At 44.4% G+C, this 21,853-nt stretch overlaps 1 protein-coding gene across 1 annotated transcript in view; it reads right to left on the minus strand.

Moving 5' to 3' along the window:
• Elf4 (E74 like ETS transcription factor 4) overlaps nt 1-21,853 on the minus strand; it is a 41,313-nt gene that overhangs the window by 17,949 nt on the left and 1,511 nt on the right. The window contains exon 2 of the mRNA XM_055612190.1: nt 2,276-2,379. The gene's annotated coding sequence lies outside the window, so the exon portion shown is untranslated. The remainder of the gene's footprint in view (nt 1-2,275; nt 2,380-21,853) is intronic.

Here is a 21,853-nt window from a genome sequence, read left to right on the forward strand (position 1 = left end):
CTGACAAAAGGAACCGATTTCCTCAGACACTCTGAGAAATCTCACTGAGTGCTGTCTGGAGGGCCCTGGGGCCACCACATCCTCCTCTCTAGTGCCTCGGGGAAGAAGAGGCAAAGATGGGAAAACAGACTGTAGGAAGACAGCAAGACTCGGTCCTAGTAGCTACTGATCCTGAGCATGGATGTGTTGCCAATTACAGCCTAGAAGGTTTAATGGAGGTCCCTACAGACCCTAAGCCTAGAAGGGGCAACAGAGTTCCCTGAAGACCCTAACAGCATGGATGTTCCAGGTAGAAGACCTAGATCTGCCTTGGAACTTAGGCAAGTCATTACCCTATGCAAAATGGGCCCACTAACTAGTCCTAGGGGCTCTTGCCAAGGGCAAAATGAATTAATGTAGGCAAAAGCTCCCTGGTGAGCCCCAAAGCAATCTGACATTCCCCAACACACACTTCTTCCCCGCTTTCTTTCTCTTTTCTCCCCCTCTCATTCTTTTGAATTTTTAAGAAGAAGCATCACTGTGTAGCACAGGTTGGCCTCATATTCAAATCAATCGCCAAGCTTCAGCTTCCTGAGTACTAGGATCGCAGACATGAGCTACCACACATGGCTCTAAACATATTTTTCAATCTCCTGGTCTGATTTATTATTTGTTAGGCTTGGTCATTCTGCTTGCCAAGAACTCTGAATGTTTTACCTAGATAAAGAGGAAGGAAGGGAAATGGACATAGTGGGATGAAATGAAGGCTGACAGGCCACAACCAGTAACTACTAAATTCATGGAAAAGCCGGGCATAGTGACACACTATGGTTCCTGCTATTTGAGAAGCTGAGGGGGGAAGATCTGAGTGGAGTTCAGAAACATTAGCAAGACCTTGTCTACCCCTAAATAAAAAATAAATAAATAAAATTTATGGTCTAGCTGGGTGGTGGTGGTACACACCTCCCAGCACTTGGGAGGCAGAGGCAGTCGAATCTCTGTGAGTTCAAGACCAGCCTACTTTACAAGAGAGAGTTCCAGGAGAGCCAGGGCTACACATTGAAGAAACCTTGTTTTGAAAAAAACAAATCAACCAATCAATAAAAATTAAAAAAACATGGTAAAGAAAGGTAAATAGTTTGACCTGGGAGCAGAGAGTAAGATTTGTTGGGGATTGGGTAGGTCAATAAAAGCTAAATACAGACAGTGGAATCTGAACTGGGACATCCGGCTGACTCCTGAAGAAAGGCAGGGCATGGAAAAGCAATTCCTTAGGAAGAGTAGTTTGATCTGGTTACAAAAGAGCCCCTGAGTGGGGGAGATGGAAGCTGACCAGGTCGGGCAACTGAACCCAGGAGATGGATCCAAGAGCCACAAAAGTCTGTGTTTCACCCATGAAACTCATAATGGAAGGAGAAAACTGACTTCCAAAAGTTGTCCTCTGACCTTCATACATGTGCCACTGCACGTGCACACCAGAACATACATGTTCACACAGTAATAACAATGACAATAACAAAAATATTAAAAGATGTGGTCAGAGTAAGAAATAAGGCTGGACAAGAAATTTAGCCTGGGCCCTTTGAAGCAGGGATCATTTTGAAAAACACCAGAGTTAATGGGAGAAAAGATACAGATGGACATTTCCGAAACTTCTGTCTTTTTGTTTGTTTTTTGACTCAGAGCTTCTCTATGGAGGCCAGGCTGCAAACTCACCATCATCCTGCTTTGGCTTCCACTTATGCTGGGGTATCACACTACCTCTGAGAGTCTATCTTGTCTAGTCCTAGCCTATGTCTATAGGGGGTAGGAAAGGAGGAAGAGAAACATGGACCAAAGACTAAATTCATTAATGGATTTTTTAGAAGCTGGGGTAATCTGTGACTCAGCATGAAAGAATATTAAGTCAGATAACTTTTTACTGAAGGAACAGTGCTCTTTGTCAATGCCCCTGGCAGTGTGTGTCCTAGGAACTGATATGGAGGCTCCTTGCTCAGCCCTGGGATCCTGAGTAGCAGGGGCTGTGATGAGTATCCCTCCCAGTGAAGCATGGAGTGCAGGAATCCAGGTGGAAGGGCAGTGTACTAGATTGCCTACACAAAAGGGATGAAGCCAAAAAGGCTGAGGTAGAAAGCAACCCAGTGGTGCCTGGCCAGACCAGAGACAGGCAGCTTTGGCTCCAGAAGTATTGAAGAACACCTACCCCGGGGTTTTGCCTTTTCTCTCCACACACTATTGAAACATCTGAAACCAGAAAGTTAGAAGGAATGTAAAAGATCACCCTTGTCTCTCTTACCTGAGTTCCCAGGGGGTGGTGGAGTGACTTATTCAAGTTCTCACTGATTTAACCTTCCTTCTCTCCTCCTCTCTCTGCATCCTCAGCAAAGTTAACCCTTTCCTCTGTTAAAAACAACAGCAGTGGCATCATTGGTGGAGTCTTTAACTCCAGCATTCGAAGTCTCTTGAGGCAAGGCAGATCTCTGTGTGTTTGATACCTAGCCTGGTTTACATAGGGCATTTCAGGCCAGCCAGGGCTACACAGAGAGACCCTGTCTCAAAAATAAAAATGAGCAACAGTGGCTAGCAAATAACAATGAAGCCACACATGTGTAGAATGCATTTAATTTTCACAGTGACTCCCCACTTCCACACCTTTGTTCACACTGTCCCTTAGGCCAGCCATGCCTCTCCTCAACTTCTGTGAGTTTAATTCCCTCAAGTCTTTCAAGATTTAAGTCAAATGTCACATTCTTTCTGAAGTCTTCCCTATTTTCTCCCCACATGGTATACTCTGCTGTCCACAGCCTAGCTTCACTTCTTAGATCCGAGTAGGAATTGAAAAACATATCAAAGAAGTTGTCACAAGAATGGAATTTTATGACACAGGAAAATGTTATGAAATTCAAATTTCAATGCCCATCAACAAAGTATGATCAGAACACAGCCATGCTTATTGGTTTGCACACTGTCTGTGGCTGCCTTTGCCATTCATATGGGCCCCAAAGCCTATAAAATATTTTCCATGTGGTCCTTTACAGAAACCTTTACATCATGATCCCTGGACTAAACACTCCACCTCCCCCTTCAGTGTGAATAAAGTCACCAAGCTCATTTCAGAGAAGAATGTCACAGAACCCTCGTGGGGGAGGTGCCTGGGGGAGGTATGGGATGCTAAATACAAACTCAGCAGATTTTCATCAGAAAGAGAATCTCTGGGTTAGAGGTCTGAGTCTTGGCCCTTGGCTCTGCCCATGGTGTTATCTCTAACAAGACAGTTCTGCTTTGTGTGCCTTGGTTTCCTCAGCTGCACAGTGAGGGGATGGAGAGGGCTGATCTGAAGCCATTAATCCCTCTGAGCTAGAAGTCAGAGATCCATGGTTTTCAACTTGCTGCTGCTAAGCAGCCTTGGTCCTAATCATTTGCTCTCAGAACAAGGACTCCAGTACAAAAGGTTCCTTTGCCCAACTGTTTTTCTGCTGTGCTGGCCGCTGCGGCCGGGTGATTTACCCCATACACACCTGCCTATGTTGCCTTTCCTTTCCGCCCTAATTCCTTTCCCTGCTAAGTGATGATGGCCTCTTCTGAAGCGGCTCTTTCCTTTACCCACTTCCCTTCTCCAGTGGGCTGCACAGAGAGCCTCCTCTTTTAAAGAGAAAGGAGATAAGGAAAAGGACTGTCACTTCTTAGTAGTCTCCCAGGGCTCACAGTAGTCAGGCAGGGGCCAGGACACAGGCAGCTCTCACCGCACCCCTGCTCTGTGAGAGGAAGCAGCCCCTCTCTACCACTTCCTGTCCCAGGGGTTTCAGCAGTTTCCCCTTCAGGGCCTAGTGGCCCTTGCAGCCCCGCCCCTGCTCTGCACAGGTCAGAAAGTGCACAGAGGGGAGGATCCCTCACAGGAAAGCAGAGGAGACAGCTGTCTACACAAGGGGATGCCCAGCGGCAAGTCCACCAGCCAGCCTCGTGGTGGGAGGGGGCCAGACAGAGAAGTGTTACTTGATGAAGGGGCAGCTGTTTCCACCACCTCAAATCACTTTACCTAGATGCACTCTTCCGAGATCTGCCTGGTCTTTGAAGACCTGAACTCTGAGTGCTGAGGCCATTGCCTGGTAGAGACTAGGACGGTTGGTTACAGATGGAGGGACAGGTTGAAACAAGAGGGTCTGGGGAAACCAGACCAAGGACTGGGGATTGGGTTAATTTAGAAGAGCAGGTGACACTGAAATCAATGTGACTTCATAATGTGTCAGGGGCTTGCCCTTAGTGCAGTAAACAGAGGTGATGATGAAGAAATATACTGTCTTTGGGTCAAAGGGCAGCAGCTTTTCTGAAGAAAGGAACAGTGAACTCTACAATTATATGGTGACTGCTGCTTTACTGGTAACTTACACCTTAGTGCCTCCCAGGAGTCCATGCAAGGTGGTACTCTTAGTAGCAGGGTTGGGTGAAATAGCCAGTCTTTTAAGCCTATGACCCACTCCATGAGATATCCCCAAGGCTGTGGGTCAGAAAAACATTAGCAGCCCAAGGTCCTGCAATCTACACAGCTGCCAGACCTTCAGGACCCAGTCTAGTACTGCAGTACGATAGTTCTGGAAACACTGGTTGCCTGATCTCAGTGCTTAGCAGGAGATGGACACCGCTACCTGAATTTCTCCAGGATAATATTGCTCAGTGAGGTTTAAGTGGCTGGAAAAAAAGCTTTGGAGGCCCCTAGAGGTAAAACTTATCAGTGACCAGCAAAATACACAAAGGGAAGATCCCGAAACCCCACTCAGCTGATAGGCCATCTTCTTCCACTGTTGGCCAAGAACCCTACCCAGCCAGGCCTCTTGTCAAAAGAGTAGGGTCCTTTGGACCCATGAGAGGGTTCAGCAGGTAAAGACAGCTGTCACCAACACTTAGGACGTGAATTCAGTCCCTGAAATCCACATGGTAAAAAACCTGACTCTTGTAAGTTGTCTCCTCATCTCCACATGTGCACCATGGCACACACATGCCCACACACATTCATACATGTATCACACAGAAAGTAAATGGGATGAACAGGTGGTTAAGAGCATGTACTGACCTTGCAGAGGACCAGAGTTTGAGTCCCAGTTCCCATTTGAGCAGCTCACAAATAACTGCCAGCTCCAGGAGGATCTGACACATCTGCACTCCACAGGTACCAGTACTCATGTGCACATACCCACACACAAACCCATACATATACACAGACTTGAAAATTTAAATCTAGGGATGGAAGAGATGACTCAGAGGTTAAGAGTACTGGCTGGAGAGGACATGGGTTTGGTTCTCAGCACCCACATCACGGTTTACAACTATCTGTAACTCCAGTTCCAGGAGACCCAATGTCTTCTTCTGGCCTCTTCATATACCAGGTCAGCAAGTAGTACACAGTCATACACGCAAAACACTTATCCATATTAAAGAAATAAATCTTTTTAGTATTAAAAGCTAAAATAAACAGATAAGTGCTATTTTTAAAATAATTTATAAAGAAAGCAGGCCCTTGCTTTTCTTCCCTACATACTACCCAAGACCAAGCACAAATAATTCCCTCAAGACACTTCTTCACTGTCCTTGAGGGGGCCAATTCCTTCTTCATTACTGTGTTTTTCAGTGAATACTACTTCACAGCTGGCTCAGGGATGCCAAGAAAGCCTCAGAGGCAACATCTGGATGCGCACCTGGGCTCCTACCAGTCTCTCCCTACATCTGCAGTGCAAACCCAGGGCCAGGGTTGGGTTACAAGCCGACTCAAAGCTGGAGGCACGTGTTTGGAAAGCACATCAAGCCTGGGTGGAGGGTGGTGGAAGCACTTGAGGTCGATGCCAGCTCAAGGAGAGCACTTGTGGAGTTGGCACCAGAGCAAGGACTGGGGCATGGGCGGTGGGTGTGGCTATTGTGGCCTCAGTCATAGCTTACTGGAGGATGGGCAGAGGGGTGTGGATGCTTGTTTAAATGTGGGCAAGATTTTCTTCTGAACTCTCTGATAGTACTTCAAGTTATTACCCCTGCTTCTGGGGAGAGGGGTCAGACAGTTAAAATTATAGAATGACAGGGTGGAGCACAAGGGGAAGGTGGTAGAGATTTACAGTTCTGGGCTATAAGCTGTGGGGCTGCTGTTACACTGAGAAGTCTATGAATATTGCCTCCTTTCATTCTTTTTCCTGAATTTGCAGTGCTTCAGACTGAACTCAGAGCCTTTCACGTGCTTGGCAAGTAAGTGCTCTACCACACAGTTAAGTCCCCAGCACTTGGTTTCTCTTGGTCTCTCTCTCTCTCTCTCTCTCTCTCTGTCTGTCTGTCTCTTTCTCTCTTTTTGTTTCTGAGACAGTGTCTTACTGTGTACTCCTGGCTAGCTTGGGACTCACTCTGTAAACCAGGAAGGCCTCAAACTTACAGAGATCTGCCTCCCAAGTGCTCAGACTAAAACCATGCTGATCATGCCAGGCTGTGCTTGATTTCATGAAACAGGGTCTCCTATGTAGCTCAGGTTGCTCTGGAACTCAGGATCCTCCAGCCTTGGCCTCTCCAGTGTTTGAATTACAGGTGTGTGCCACTGTAACCAGGTTTTGTTTCATATTTTTCTCCTTCATTCTTACAAGGTAGCTAGTGAGTGCTAGGGCTAGAGCTGGGATCCAAGTATGTTTTCAGCTGCTATTGTTTGAACGTTGCTTTTAGTGAAATCTGTTTTGGTGATAATCTTACTTTAACAATTCTATTTATTTATTTATACAAGGTCTAACCCTGCATGCCTGGCCTCGAATGCACTACAGGATCCAGGCTAGTCTCAAACGTGTGGTGATCCTCTGGCCTCTGCTGGGATTACAAGCCTGCACTACCAACCCGACTAGGAGATCCACTTTACAAACTGGAGAAAAGCTCCGAAGGAAGAGATTGGGTAACAAGACCAAAGTCACATTACCTGTCAAGAATTAGAGACAGAACTCAAATCCAGGCTTATGTGATCTTGATCTCAAAGTCCATACTCTTTCCTCTATGCATATTGTTGGCCATCTGTTGGAACTGAGGGCTCAGAGTCTAAGGGGCCCTTTCTACAGAAGCTGCTCAAGTCGAGGACCCATACCTCTTAATGCCTCAATTTCAACTGGAGGTCATTGTAATAAACCAATCCTTAACTTCCCAGACCAAGTCTCTATCAAAATGGTGGCAATATGCATGCTTCAATGACTTGCTTCAAGCTTTCAACCTCTGTATTTCACTGACCTGCTCTTACCAGAGGATTTGGGCTCTAGACCTAGAGTAGTCATGGCATGGTCCCTGCCCCATAAACATACAGATACTCTCAGCTTACACATAATGTTAAGTCTAGGTTCTTATCTTAGGGTGTGGGTTCATGTGTTTATTCAAATATTTATGGAAAACCAGCTCTGAGTGCCTCACAACTACCAGGCCCAACCTTGGGCTTGATCATCAGGCCTGCCCTGTTTTGTTTTTTTTCTAGTAGGGTCTCTGGATATAAGGTCCCAGTAAGCTGAGTTAGCACATATTCATCAACATGGCTGGACTTTCACCTCAAAATACATCTATAGCTTGTATAGTAAGCATCCCTTCAGAAATCAGGTCCTAGGGCTGGAGGAAAATCAGGAATAACTCTAATGAATGTAGTATTTGGTATTTCTTTGGGAGATGATGAAAATATTTTAAACTGGATCCTACTGATGGCTGTGCAATTCTGTGAATGCTAAAAACTACTGAAGTGTATATTTCTAGTGGATGATTTTAGTATTTATTAAAATAATAAAATATTATTAAATTTTCTGTTATTTAAAAATATTTTAATTGTTGTGATGTGGGTATGGAGGGCAGAGGACAACTCTGTAAAGTTTGTTCTCTCCTTTCATATTTACCCAAAATCCAGGGATTTAGCCTGGATCTCCAGGCTTGTACAGCAAATGCTTTAATGCTGAGCCACTGCAGAGAACCAAGATATATATATATATATATTTGAAACAGGGTTTCTCTGTGTAGCCTTGGCTATCCTGGACTCACTTAGTAGACCAGGCTGGCCTCGAACTCACAGAGATCCGTCTTATCTGCTTCTGCCTTTCAGAGCGCTGGGATTACAGGTGTGTGCCACCATGCCCATCTCAAGGTGTATTTTTAATTGCTTTTAAATAATTTTATCGGTTGAGAATTTCATATGATGTGTTTTGATCACATTGATCTCTAACATAACTCTTCCCAGATCTATCCCTTCTTACCCATCCACCCAAATTTGTGTAATTTTTTGTACCCATCAATACCAATTTGTGCTGTCCAAATATTCTTGGATGTGTGGTCCACTATCAGGGGTTACACTCTTAGAGAATTTTTTGGTCTGTCTGTTTGCTTGGAATGAGGGTCTCATGTAGTTCAGGTTAGCCTCAAACTCACTGTTAGGCTGAGCTTACAGGCACACATCACCATGCCTGGTAAAAACTATTATCTTTCTATGATTTTTAGAAATCTCTGTGGCCCAGAGAAGGGTCTGCTCAAGGCCACATACAAGCAGAGGACTTTTGATTTATGACTCTGAGGCTATTTTCTCCTTCCAGGCATCCTGTAGCCTTCAGCAAGGTTAAGTACAGGTCTAGTGAGTGTGCAAGGCACATCCAGGCCTATGTGGGAGGGCTGGGGCCTGGACGGCCCACAATAAGGAAAGCTTTTCAGAGCAAGGGCTTGAATTTCAGGTCTGCCATTCAGGTGACCCAGCCCCGCCCCCCTGCCTCTGACTCCCAGTTTCCCCATCTGTAAAGCAAAATGGACAGGTCTGCCGATCTCTGCTAAAGGCTGCACCAGATCTGACCCTCTGAGGTTCTAATTAAAAGGCACCGCAAGACAGAGCAGAACGAGCATCAGCCACACGGCTCTTCTTACCTAAGGGCCGCAGGAGGCCTTTGACACAATTGACACAATCCTGTGTTCCAATCAATGTTCCTCACAGACAGTGAAGGCGATGATTTTTCCCGTAAGAAAAAAAAATTCTCTCAGACAATTGTACTGGAGAGTTTCTCCATGGGAGTAGTTTCGCTCTAATCATCCCTCCCCACCTTTCCAGCAGTGCTAGATGGTATAGCAACCATGACAGAGACCCATGCATGAGCAACCCATAACAGAGGCAGATTGATCATGTCCCTTTGAGATGGCAAAAACCAAGATCCTAGCCTGCTGCCCAAGCAAACAGCCCTACCTTGTACCGAGTTTGCCTCCATAGTGGAGGGAGCAATCACTGTTGGTCACCTCTCTAGCCCCTACTGGACAGGATGTTTCCACATCAAGCCCCACTTCCTGCAGCTAGGCCTGGGTTCCAGTTCCCCCCTTCTCTTGCCATCTGGTAGCTTGCCCTCTGCCCCCCCCCCCCCCACACACACACACTTGCTCAGTGTTTACAGACTGCTTTATCAGCTTAGGGAATCTGGGCCTCACCCAACCAGGGCCTGCCCAGCCCAGACAACCTGCACAGAGCCATACCAGCTCTTTTGCCTGCCCCAAGACCCCTGGCAGGCAAGGGGTGTGGAGGAAGGCTTGCCGCCTGGCACAGGCAATTAGTGCCTGGGGCCCTGCCTGATGGGTTAAAACCTGACTGTTCATAATGCTTTATCCAGCTTGCCCAGCCTGGGGAGGGCAGACATTCTTTTTCTAGTTGGTGGTATCTCTATCTGTAGGTTATGGTGACAATAATAAAATACCTGGGGTGCTGAGGAGATTCCCCTTAGCCTTCAGTGCCTTAGTCACCAAAAGATAAGCCAGGGCAGCAGCGGACTGGAAGGCTCTGCAAAGTCCAGGCAGATTGTTTCCAAACTGGAATGATACTAACACTCCACTATGAATAATGGAAACTAAAGATTGAGCTGAATGAAAGACCATAGACTGAGTATGGTAGCAAAGGTAAAGCTCAGTAATACTTTTGAACAGTCTTAGTTTACACCCAGGCTTCAGAGCCATAGGTCCCCAGGTCTCTCCATACCACTCCAAGATCTGTTCACTCCCAAAATGCCAAGATGAGACAGAGCTAACCACTGAGCAACTCAAAGGGCCTCTCCCCAGAATGCAAGGGCCTCACAATTTGATCTCAAATGGATCCTAAACCAAGGAAAAAAGGATGTCAGGCAAACAAAGATGCTGCAGTTGATAAAATTTCCATTCTATCCCCTTTCACAAAAGAATATCAAAAGTTAGGTTTAGACCTACCTGTAGGCAGGTCCTACAAGGATAGGGCCTATTTTCACTAAATCTGACCATGCCTCAGACTAGGCTGCAAAGATACAGTTCAAACCCCTCTCATTTTCACAGGCTCCTAGGTTTTATGTTCTTTTTTTTTTTCCATTGACAAATTATTAAAAATATATTTGGGACAGTAGATTGAAACATTCACACTTAATAGTGAATGCTAGACAGGCATGATGACACATTTGGCACCTGGGAGGCAGGGGCATGTGCATCTCTTTGAGTTTCAGGCCAGCCAAGGCTACATAGAGAAATCCTGTCTCAAAAAGAGTGAATGCTATACTTCAGGGCTGGGATTGTTGTTTAATTGGTAGAATGCTTGCCTAACATATATGGAGCCTTGCCTTCCACTCCAACTATTTCATAAACTAAATGTTGTGTTGCATACCTGTAATCCCAGCACTGAAAAGGGAGAAGCAGAGGGATGCAAAGTTCAAACCCATTCTGTTGAAACCAATTTAGAGTGCATGACACCCTGTCTTAAAAAAAAAAAAAAAGAGTTGGGGTGTGGGGTGTGTTATGTTGAAAATAAATGTTACCAGAAGTCTTCTAGATCAAGAATCCAATGTAAGCTGTTTGCTGTGGCACTCTTAAAGTATTTAGTCTCAGCATTTGGGAGGTCAGACAGGACTACATAATGGGGACCCTGTCTCAAAAAAAAAAAAAAAAATATATATATATATATATATATATATATATATAATTAATAGTGTGGGGTACTTGGGTGGCAAAAGAAAAACTGTGCTAAAACAATTTTTCCACTTTAATCACATGGTTCTTGAAGCCTCAGGCTCCCATTCTCTGATGGGAGATTCCATATCACTTGGAGCTCCTTAACGGCTTACTGTCCATTACTTCTATCAAAAATGTTTGCTAAAATGTCATCTCTACAGACACGCCTTTCCTACCAGTTAAAAGTGGAGGGAAGGGAAGATGTGGTTGGGATGAATTAAAAAATTAAATTGACATAAAAATTAATTAAATTTAAAAAAGAAAAATCATAAACCAATTAGTGTTGATATGTTAACAGGTGATACTTGGTTAAAGGGTGATTTCTCTCCTTAACACATTGCTTTTTTTTCTTGAGCAGGGGTCTTACTATGAAGCCCAGGCTGGTGTTGAACTTGCAATCTTCCTGCTTCAGCTTCCCAAGGGAAAAGATTTAAGCCTGTACTGCCAACCTTGATTTTCTCTACTTTTCTTCTTTCTTTCTTCTTTTGAGACAGCACCTAGTTATGTTGCCCAGGTTGGCCTCAATCTCCTGAACTGAGGCTCAAGCAATCCTCCCATCTCAGCCTCCCATACAGCTGGAAATACAGGCATGACCCAAAGCACTCAGTTTGCATTTCATTTTCGGACACCATCTAAGGCTTGTAGGCTTTCACCTAAGGTGAAAGGGTACGCAGTGGGATGGATCAGTCAGCAGGCAAGCTAGAAAGTGCTTGCTTGGTAGTGCTGTTTCTTGCACCATCATTAGCTTCCCTTGCCAGTGATCTCTGATATGAAGCTATAGGGAGGGAATGTGAAAGCCCCTGGAAAACCTAAAAACTGTGCTCCTCTTTACTGGCAGTAAGAAAGATCAAGTTCCAGCCTTGATTCTGCCTCCACCTAACTCCTCCCTCAGTCTCTGAGCTGGTGCCAACTTCCTCAGGACACACATTGAGATCTGTGGCTGTGGCCACAACCAGCTGGACTCCGACTCAGCAGAGCTGTAGAGTCCAAACTCATCTAACTTAGTTTCCAAAGGTCCAAAGCAGTCTGACCCCACCCTACCTACTCAGCCTCGTTCCCATGATTTCCCAACTCAAGCTGGGCTTCAAGCCCAGTGGTCTCCTCATGGTCCCCTGAGGGAACATTCCAGCCCCATTCATGGAATTTCTCAGGCTTGCCATCCCTTAGTGATCCTTTTTGTCTAATCAAACAGTACTCATCTAGCAAGGTCCCAAACAAGTCCCCTAACCTCACAGAGCTGTTTATTTTCTAGTGATTACAGTCCACACCCAGGAGCCCCCTACTTTAAACTCCCTAGAGCTTTTAAGTTCTGTCACAAGATCTTGTAGCTCACGTGGTCTTGAATTGCTGATTATTTCATTTGTATCTCTTCTTTCTCCAACATGCAGTAAAATCCATGAAATCAAGCTCTAGTATTTCATTTTCTTTTGTTTTCAACCTACATCTCAGCATCCATGAATTAAACCTACGTAAACTGTTAATGTACAGGTTCTAACAGATCTTAGGAATACAGTCTAGAAATATGGTTGACCTGAAGTTGGGAGACAAAGGGCTCTAGGGACTCAGATACTACTTGTTTTTTCATTTGCTACAAGCCCCTGTTAGAGGTAACAAATGCTATATAAAGTTATTTACCCAAGCAGCATTGAGGAGGAAATTGATAATAAAATTATCATCAAAGGCATTATTTTTTTACACAAAACCACAGTCCCACCTTGGGAATATTGTATTCTAGTTGCATCACTATACCCTTGGAATAATAGCATGATGCCTTATCAGGTCTAAGATACAAAATGATTTGAGAGAATGGGATGAGAAAAACCATATGAATCAAATACCTTTGTTTTTTTTTAGGCGGAGAAGCTATCAAGGTCTTACTCCATAGCTCATGATGACCTCAAATTCATCACTTACTGCCTCAGTATCCAAATAGTTAGAACTACAGGGATGTGCCAGCATGTCCAGCTAAACTTTGGTTAAGGAGATCTATTATCTTGGCAGATATGGCTTAAAGTAGATAGCCAAGGCATGTATACAGGGATGTATAAAAAAATATTAGATTTATTCATCAAAAACAGGTTATAAGTGAAGGGCAAAAACAATGCCCTATTCTATAAATGCACAGTAAATTTAGGTACCCTTTAGCCATAAAACATTAATTAAAAGCACCATCTAAAATAACAGTAATATCGAGTACATACCTGATTATAAAATTCAAAAACAAAGTCAGGAATAGCTGTTTTACAGATTAATGCAAATAGGGCATATTCAAGTATTAAAAGAAAATTGTAACGGCATTTTTAAGCTTCATATAGTATTGCCAAAAATTTAAAGTAACCAAAATCTGAGCCGGCAAGAAGACACAGCAAGTGAAAGTGCTTGCCATGCAATCCTGATGAGCTAAATTCATTCCCTAGAACCAAGTGTAGAAGGAGAGAACTGACTCCCAAAAATTGTTCTTTGATCTCCACATGTGCATGTGGCATGTGTACATGCCTACACTCACATATGTATCACACACACACACACACACACACACTAAAAGTTTTAGATGACTTGTTAATTTAATAAGGCTAGACAAGTGCTTGCCTAGCCCACACAAAACTGTGGACCTCCGTACTGAATACTTAACTCAAAATTTATCACGGACCAAAATGAAAAGCCTAAGATTATAAAAGAAAACATAAAATAATAATAAAAGAAAACATGATGAAATAGTTGATTTAGGCCTAGGCAAAGATTCCTTAGATGTTGTACTGAAAGTTTGATCTACAAAAGGAAAGATGAAGGTCTTGGACATAGCTCAATAGTAAGGCACTTTCCTAGTTATGCAAAAGGTCTGAGGTACAATCCCCAGTTCAACAGAGAAAGAAAAATAGTGATTAGTTGCATTTTGGCTAAGACTGAGTGCAAAAATAAAAACTTCTAGAATGAGACAGTGGCTTGCAACTGTAATCCCAGAACTTGGGAAGTGGTGACAGAAAGATCATAAAAGAGACAATGTTTGTAAAGCAGAAATCTAATAGAGGTCTTGTATCTAGAGACTATAAAGGACTTTCTGGGCAATAGGCTTGAGCAGATATTTCAACAAAGAAAATATATAGATAACAAATAAGCACATGGAAAATGATTAAAATAATAAGCCATTAAGGAAATGTAAATTGAAAATACAATGCAACACAGTATCTTACCTATAAGAATGGCTGTGGGTAAAAAGGCCACCTACCCTTATATACCAGTGTTAGTGAAGGTGAACCACTTGGAATTCTTATCCTTTGCCGGGGAGGGGGGGGGGAAGATGTTAAATGGTAAAGCCATTTTGAAAACAGTGTAATAGTTTCTTTAAAAGTTGAATCTTTACCATTGTATGATCCAGTTACTTCTCTTCCAGGTATTTAACCAAGACAAAAGGGAACATATAGCCATAAAAAGATATATATACATTTTATATACATTTTTTATATATATAAAGATTTTATATATATAAAAAGATGTATACATATAGCACACAGATGTTCAGAGCAGCTTTGTTTGCAATAGTTTTTCAAAAACTGGGGGGGGGGAGCATAAAATGTCCACAAGTTGATGAACAGATAAACAACTTGCGTTTTATCCATACAATGGAATGCTACTTTGCAATAAAAAAGAATGAAACATCTGTCAGGCATGATGGCGCAAGCCTTTAATCTCAGAACTCTGGAGACAGAGCTAGGCAAATCTCAGTGAGTGAGACTCAACTGGTCTACATAGTTGAGTTGCAGAGACAACAACTCAAGACCTTATCTCGAAAGAGGAAGGGAGGGAGAGAGGGAGAAGAAACACTGATATATACAAAAAAAAAAGAACATAAATATACAGAGAGAAACCAGACCAAAAAAGACTGCATGATTCCAATTACATGAAACTTTAGAAAGTGCAAACTAATATATAGTGACAGAAACCAGAGCAGTAGCTGCCTTAGGATGGGAGGTGAGATTGCCAAACGGCACAAGGAAACTGTCCAGGAGCTATGCAATATGCTAGTTCTCTCTTGAATGTGGTGATGGTTTCACAGGTACATATATGTCAGATAGTATCAAATTGTACACTTAAAATATGCACCATTTATTATTGTACACTGATATGACTTTAGTAAAGTTGTTAAGTAAAATGAAAGAAAAGGGACCCTGGGTCATACAAAATAACAATGACCAGGAGAACTATAGAAGGAAGTAATTGTAACAGTAAACATTGACTATGGTTTTGTGAGACTTTACTGTGTGATGTTGCTTTGCAGTAGTAGTGAAGACAAAAAAGGCAGTAATCTCATGCTTCCCTAGAATACACATTTTTTGATGCTACCAGTGGAATCAGTTTCTGAACCTGGGACTTGTCACACATGCTGATTGTGGCAGGGCTTATGCTGTTGCACTTTCTCATGCCAATGTTACTTTATCACCCAGCCTGGAATGCCCCTAGAACAAAGCCAGTGGTCTCTCTTTCCTCTTTTGAAACGCTATCTGCCTTCTCACCTCCAGGAAGCCTTCTCCAGCAAAGCTAAGGAAGAAAAATGATCATTCTTCTAGGTAAGCCATTTGCCCCATATCATGCAATTTACAAATATGCTGTGCTCCCACCTGCTAACGGGTAAGTACACACATGTCCCTGACACTCTAGAATGGGATTTGGAGTCTCCAAGAAGAGATCTGAGTCTTTTTTTTTTTTTTTTTACTGTGTTGTTAAGAAACTGGTTACCTTGTGAGCTTATAAGGTACCTGCTTCCTTCACACAGGGTTTTACATACTCAAAAGGGTTGGATTGATGACTATTATCCTAGAAAACATTGGAAAAACACTGATTACCACCTCAGTCAGGTTATCAAGTATTTAGGGAGGTTAAGACTAATTGTCCACTCTCACATTGCTCAAGGCCTAGCTTTCTTAATTTGATGGGCAGGGACCAAGGGATCTAGTAGCATGCTTCAGTTAGCGTTGGTCCATACTGCTAGTCCCCTTTATCCCAGGTTCAAGGAAACACAACTGCAGCTACAGTAGATAGGACCTCCAAAACTTTATGCTGAGCCTTTGGAAAAGGTTTCCAGCCCCCGAGATCTCCTGGCCAAAGGCAGTGTTCTAGCAGGCACCCAACATCTCTGTAAACTAAAAGGCAAAAGCAAGCCAAGTTGGCTAACTGGCTTCCAGAGTTCTACTGTCAGAAGGCAAACAGCAAACCGATGATTGCTAAAAAGGGGTAGAATGTTGTTCCTTCTCTCAAAAGAACAAACTTCCTCTGATTTCTTCTTCTTTTATTTTGTGTGTCTGTTTTAAGACAAGGTTTCATTTTGTAGTTGAAACTGAGGCTGTCTTGGAACTTCCTATGTTGGCCAAGCAAACTCTCCATCTTCCAGCCTCAGCCACCAAAATGCTGGAATGACAGCTGTGCACCATCACACCTGTTCACTTCTGACCTCAGTGGATATTTAAGGTGAAAATAATGAAGACAGAAAAGCATGGTGATGTTAATACAATTATTAAAAACTTAAGCTCCATTTTTAAATGCTTTTACATTTTTATTTGTGTGTGCCCACTCATGTATGTGTATGGGGGAGTAGCACCCCCCACTACTACAGCTTTGGGGTGGAGGTCAGAGGGCAACTTGGAGGGATGGTGGAAAGAGGGAGCAAGCACCTTCACCCATTGAGCTACCTTGATGGCTCAAGCTCCAGTCTTTAAAGAAGATTTTAGTCATTTAGGTGTGCTGTGTGTGCATGTCTGCGGGGGAACAGGGCGCTTGCAGAGTCAGAAGATGTCAGATCTCCTCAAGCTGGAGTTACAGGCAGGTGCAAGCTGCCGACACGAGTTTCTGGCTACTAGAGCTTCGGCCACCTCAAAGAGCAAGCAAGCTCTTATCCATTAAGCCATCTCTCTAGCCCCCTCAAGCTCCACTATTAACTACAGAACTGCCTATCACTTCGAATGGCTTTGTAGATAACACACAAACAGATGCATGCATGCACATGTGCACACATGCTACTTTTTCCACATTTCCTCTTTATCCTTCATGATGGCAGTTAACAAAAAAATTAGCAGAAAAAATCTGTAAAAATCACCCTGGTGTTTTCAGGAATAGGGTGGCATACCCAATCAGTGCTTCTGGCACGGTGGTCAATTCTGTTATCCTTGGCAAAGCCTTGGATCTCATCCCAGGACTAAAAATAATACCGGAGAGTACTTACTGGGTGGGCACAATGTGCAAGGCACTATGCTCAATGTTTTACATATATTATCTTATTTGCCACCCACCATCCCTGTGAAATAGAGAGTGAGATCCAGCAAGGTTAAGTCAAGGAATCCACTGTCACCCAGCCAGAGCCTGGCAGGTCTGAGATATGAATGCAGAAAGACTGTGCTCCCTTCCTGCCTTCTTCTAGACCTTCTTAAAAAAGATATTTGGTCAAACTAGAAGAAGGTCAGGAAGATTCCAGAAGGGCAGGTAGACTAAGAGTTATGAAGTATCAGCACTGGACCAGAAACGACCCATCAAAGGTAAGAGTTTAAGGTAGAGTTTATTCAACTTGAATCAGCTACTTAACCTATCTTTTTTTTTCTTTTCTTTCTTTCCTTTCTTCCTTCCTTTCTTTCTTTCCTTCTATTTATTTATTTTTGTATTATTCAAGACAGGGTTTCCTTGTATAGCCCTGACTGTCCTGGTACTCACTCACTCTGTAGACCAGGCTGGCCTTGAACTCACAGAGACTAACCTGCCTCTGCCTCCCTAGTGCGAGTATTAAAGGTGTGTGCCATCGAGCCAGGCTACCTTCAAAGTTAGTTTCTTTGAGAAATGTTCCAGCACTTTTCTTGAAGACCCTGCTGCATAAAACACCCCTCTCTGCTGCTTGATGCTCCCCGTTTCTCTGGAAACAGGCTCTTTGTCAAGAAATTCACCATCGGACACAGTTTCCCAGCCCACATCAGGCCATTCTAGTATGCCCCTTAGGTGTTCAAATGCGCTGAGGAGAGGGAAGGTCAGAGAGCAGCAAAAAGAAAACACAATGCAGAGTCGGGGTAGGTGTTTTTATCCAACTGAACCTAACAAGAACCAAAGCCCTCTTCCCATCCAGCCATGGAAGACACAAAAGTAGAACAAACACATGGTGGACTTTCAGTGTCCAGGCATAAATGTTGTACTCTCTAGACTTCAATTCCCAGTGATGAAAATCTCTGCTCTCTACATGCAGGGTTCCAGAGAAGTCTCAAAACCCAGGAAAAGGTTGGGCCTAAGCAGCAGCTACTCCTGTGAACAATTGTGACATATAAGCTTTGATGTCATCTACCTCTCTCTTCCCCCACTTCCCTTCCTCCCTCCTTTCATAGCTTGCCAGTGTTGGACGGGGCTGTCCATAATGAAATCCTCTCAGCCTGGGTGGCAGGGAAGCCTGGCTACCCTTTGTGTATTATCAATACAGGCTGTGCTCACTGTCTAGGCCAACCATTTTGTATGTCCTGAAGTGGAGATTCGAGGTTTGCATGAAGCCACCCACACTCGCTGACCTGCTCTTTTATGTGACATGAATTTACTAAACAATCATCCAGGCTTCGAAGGTCAGTCCGCGGCCAGGGAATAGAGAGAAAGGCGTCTTTTCTCCCTTTTCTGCCGAGCCACATCTCCCCCTCACTGCCCCCGCCCCCTTTCAAGGTCTAGCTCTCACTCGAATCCCTCACAAAGCCTTTCCTCCCTCCTTTAGCTGCTGCTGACCTCAGAGTCCTGGCCGTGCTGGCCTCTGCTCCAAGAAGTACAATTAGCACCTGATCAGCCCTTGGCCTGGCTGCTTGTCCTCTCCTCTGATTGTTTCAGTGTCTTAGTCATCTCTGCCCCACCACGTCCTTCCCTCAGTTCTTCCACAGCTCATAGCACAGGTTGGGCACACAGTAGGTGTTAATAAATGTCTGCTGAATTGAAACTCAGCAGCCCCTATGAGGTCAGAACCCTCATAAGCACCCCGACCAGCAGTTTCTTGGCAACTAGCGCTGGGGCCTGAGCTACAGGGCATTAGCAGCACAGCCGCTATTATAGGACACAGGAGGCTCAGCAGCCAGAGATTTGCAGGCAGGTTGGTGTTGATGAGAAAACCCCCTGACCCCTCGGAAAGCATCCATGGGATTCTGGGTACCTTTCATGAGTTTCTTTTCTCCCCTGCAGAACTAGTTTTCAGTCTGAGAACCACAGAGGGAATAAATTGCCAGTTTAGCCAGAAACCTTTTTGAACTTTAGAAAACCAGGAGTGATAACCAAGGCCACATTGGGATCAGGTCCTGAACAGAGGAGTGAGGGTTGCCTAAAGGCTTTTCCTAATTCAGTAAGGGACCCAGGGATGTAGGGGAGGCATGTAAGGTGTGAGCTCTGCCACTTCAGAGAAATTCAGGGGTATTTGAGAGTAAAGCCCTAAGTAATGCCACCCTGCCCCAGACACCCAGTAAATCACAGTCCAAATGCCTGCCACTTTCAGCCTGTGCATAAGCCCACTTTCCTTCTCTCTCCTTCACCAAAACCTTAAGAAAAGGTTTTGAAGAACAACAGACAGCATTCAGACCAGAACTACAGTCTCCACGAAAGGAGAAGCCTTCAATCTGGGGCAGCCAGCTCCCCATCCTAGCTTTATTTTTTTTTTATTTCTTTATTTTGTAAACTTGTTTTGTATGTGAGTGTTTTGACTGCAATGTGTGTCAGCACATCACATGCATACCTGGTGCCCAAGGAAGTCAGAAGAGGATGTCAGAATCCCTGGGTTTAAGTTATAGATGGTTGTGAGCCACCATGTGGGTGTGAGGAACCAAACCCAGGTCCTCTGCAAAAATAGCCATTGCTCTTAACTGCTGAGCCATCACTCCAACTCCTTGAGTTCACCTTTAAACTATATTATTTATACAGACAGCTTATCCAATCTCACTGAACTTTTCCTACATCCCATCACCCATTTCAGCCTACATACAATTCTGGAAGGCAAGTGGTGTCTTTTGCATAGCCATATCTTTTCCATGTACACTTCACTGGGGCAAGCTCAGTACTAGGACCAGTTCCCAGAAAATGTTTGCTGAATTGAATCTGAGTTTAAGGTAGGTATTAGGCAATATCACAATGCTAGTTCCATGTATGCCCTGTACCATACAGTGTTTTAATAAGCAGCCTATATGTATGAATGAATTTGTTCCTCTCCGTCTTTATAAGGTAAGTTTCTTTTGCCACATAGTGAAACTAAAGCATACAACTGACTCTGGGACACATAACTAGTAAATGACAAAGCTGGGGTTTCCATCCAGGCAGGCAAGCTGTAGTGACTAGGGACAGAAAGTTGGAGAGGTACTGGTGTGAAAACCAAGGCCAGGAGTAAAGGGTTCCCTTTAAAAGCCATACTCTCAGCCAGTGGATGACTGGGCCTTTCTGGGACCATGGCCTTAAATTTTTGCAGCATTAGAGACATTTTGAATGTTATCAATCAGGCTCATGACAGGTCACAGGGACCTTGTTTTTAGGTCCCAATATAATAAATAGGAGAGAAGGCTGAAGCTATTGAACCATCACTCAGCACTAAGTGAAGAAGGCTGGATTGGGGAGGAGCCCAAGTTTGGCCAGGGGTGGGCACTAATTCCTGAGTAGCCAGCAAACAGTACAGTGGAGGGAGGAATGCCAGGCATAGTTGCAAACAAGCCACTCCTTCAGCTCATAGAGAGAGGCTGGGTGAGAGTGGCAATGGTGGAGTCTGCCTCATAGTCCCCACCCCCCCCACACACACACTCCAAGAGATCATGGGCTTTGAACGCAGCTACAGAGACACCCATATGTGCAAGGCAGCTCTTTTCAGTTCCAGGTTGCTGCTGATAATTGTCACACACCTAGAGAAAGCTCCTGAGCACCTAAGGTTGTTTGTTTGTTTGTTTGTTTGTTTGTTTCCTGTACTGGGTCAGGAAAGTGCTTCATAATGGGGGAAATCCTGAAATTGACTGACATTCTTTCTTGGCTTGTAAGTTTCCTGGCCATTTTCAAGACCAAAGCACCCTGTCTCCCCAAGGGGGACCTAGGTTCCCTTCACCTCCCTCCATCCTGGCATTCAGGCCAAGCAAAGGTCAGCACACAGGAGTTGAGTCCCTAATGGGTGTGCCCACCAGCTGTTGAAGCCAGCTGTGGTAGCTCAGGCCAGGGGTGGTGACCTCACTTCCGCTCTTACCTCCTTAGAACTCCTCCCATTTGAGGCTCCACCAGGCCAAAATCGAGAAGTCCAAGGTTAACTGTTACTCCCCACTTTAAGAGCTAATTAAAATGATTAGCTACAATGGACTGTCAATCATTAACTAGAAGAAGCTGCAGGACCAGACAGGCCTCTATCTCAAGCAGAGGGATGAGGGGCAGGAACCAAAAGGGCTATCAAATTCCTGAGCTCCTCAGCTGAGGTATGGTGGTGGCTAGCGCTACCAAGAGAAACCCGCTGAGCTGAGGTGCCAAGGAGTCAGGAGGTAACTCATCAATAAGTCTAAGTCCTGGGCAGCAAAGTCTAGGGGTGCCTTGGAGGGACAGGAATTTACTAAGTGGTTGCCAGCTCAGCAATCTCTGAATCGCCAAAGCCAGACTCTGGCATTGGGGGCCCTTTGCGCTGTGCGGTTGCTGAGTCCCCTCAGAAGTATCAGGGAGGAAGCCAAGAGGCGGGAGAACATTGGAGAGCGGGAACGCAGGAGCGGGAAGCCTGGCGGCTGGTTTACACGGAAACTCCAGCCCCTGCCAAGAGGTCTCTCTATTTTGGCAGTTCAGGTCTCCAAGTCATAGGTTTACATGAAAGCTTGAGAGCGTTTGTGCGTGCGTGCTGGCGTGCGTGTGTGTGCGTGTGTGTTCGTGTGTGTGTGTGTGTGTGTGTGTGTGTGTGTGTGTGTGTGTGTGT

The sequence above is a fragment of the Psammomys obesus genome, unplaced genomic scaffold (genome assembly GCF_907164565.1).
Source record: "Psammomys obesus unplaced genomic scaffold, mPsaObe1.curated_primary_1811, whole genome shotgun sequence".
NCBI classification, from domain to species: Eukaryota; Metazoa; Chordata; class Mammalia; order Rodentia; family Muridae; genus Psammomys; species Psammomys obesus.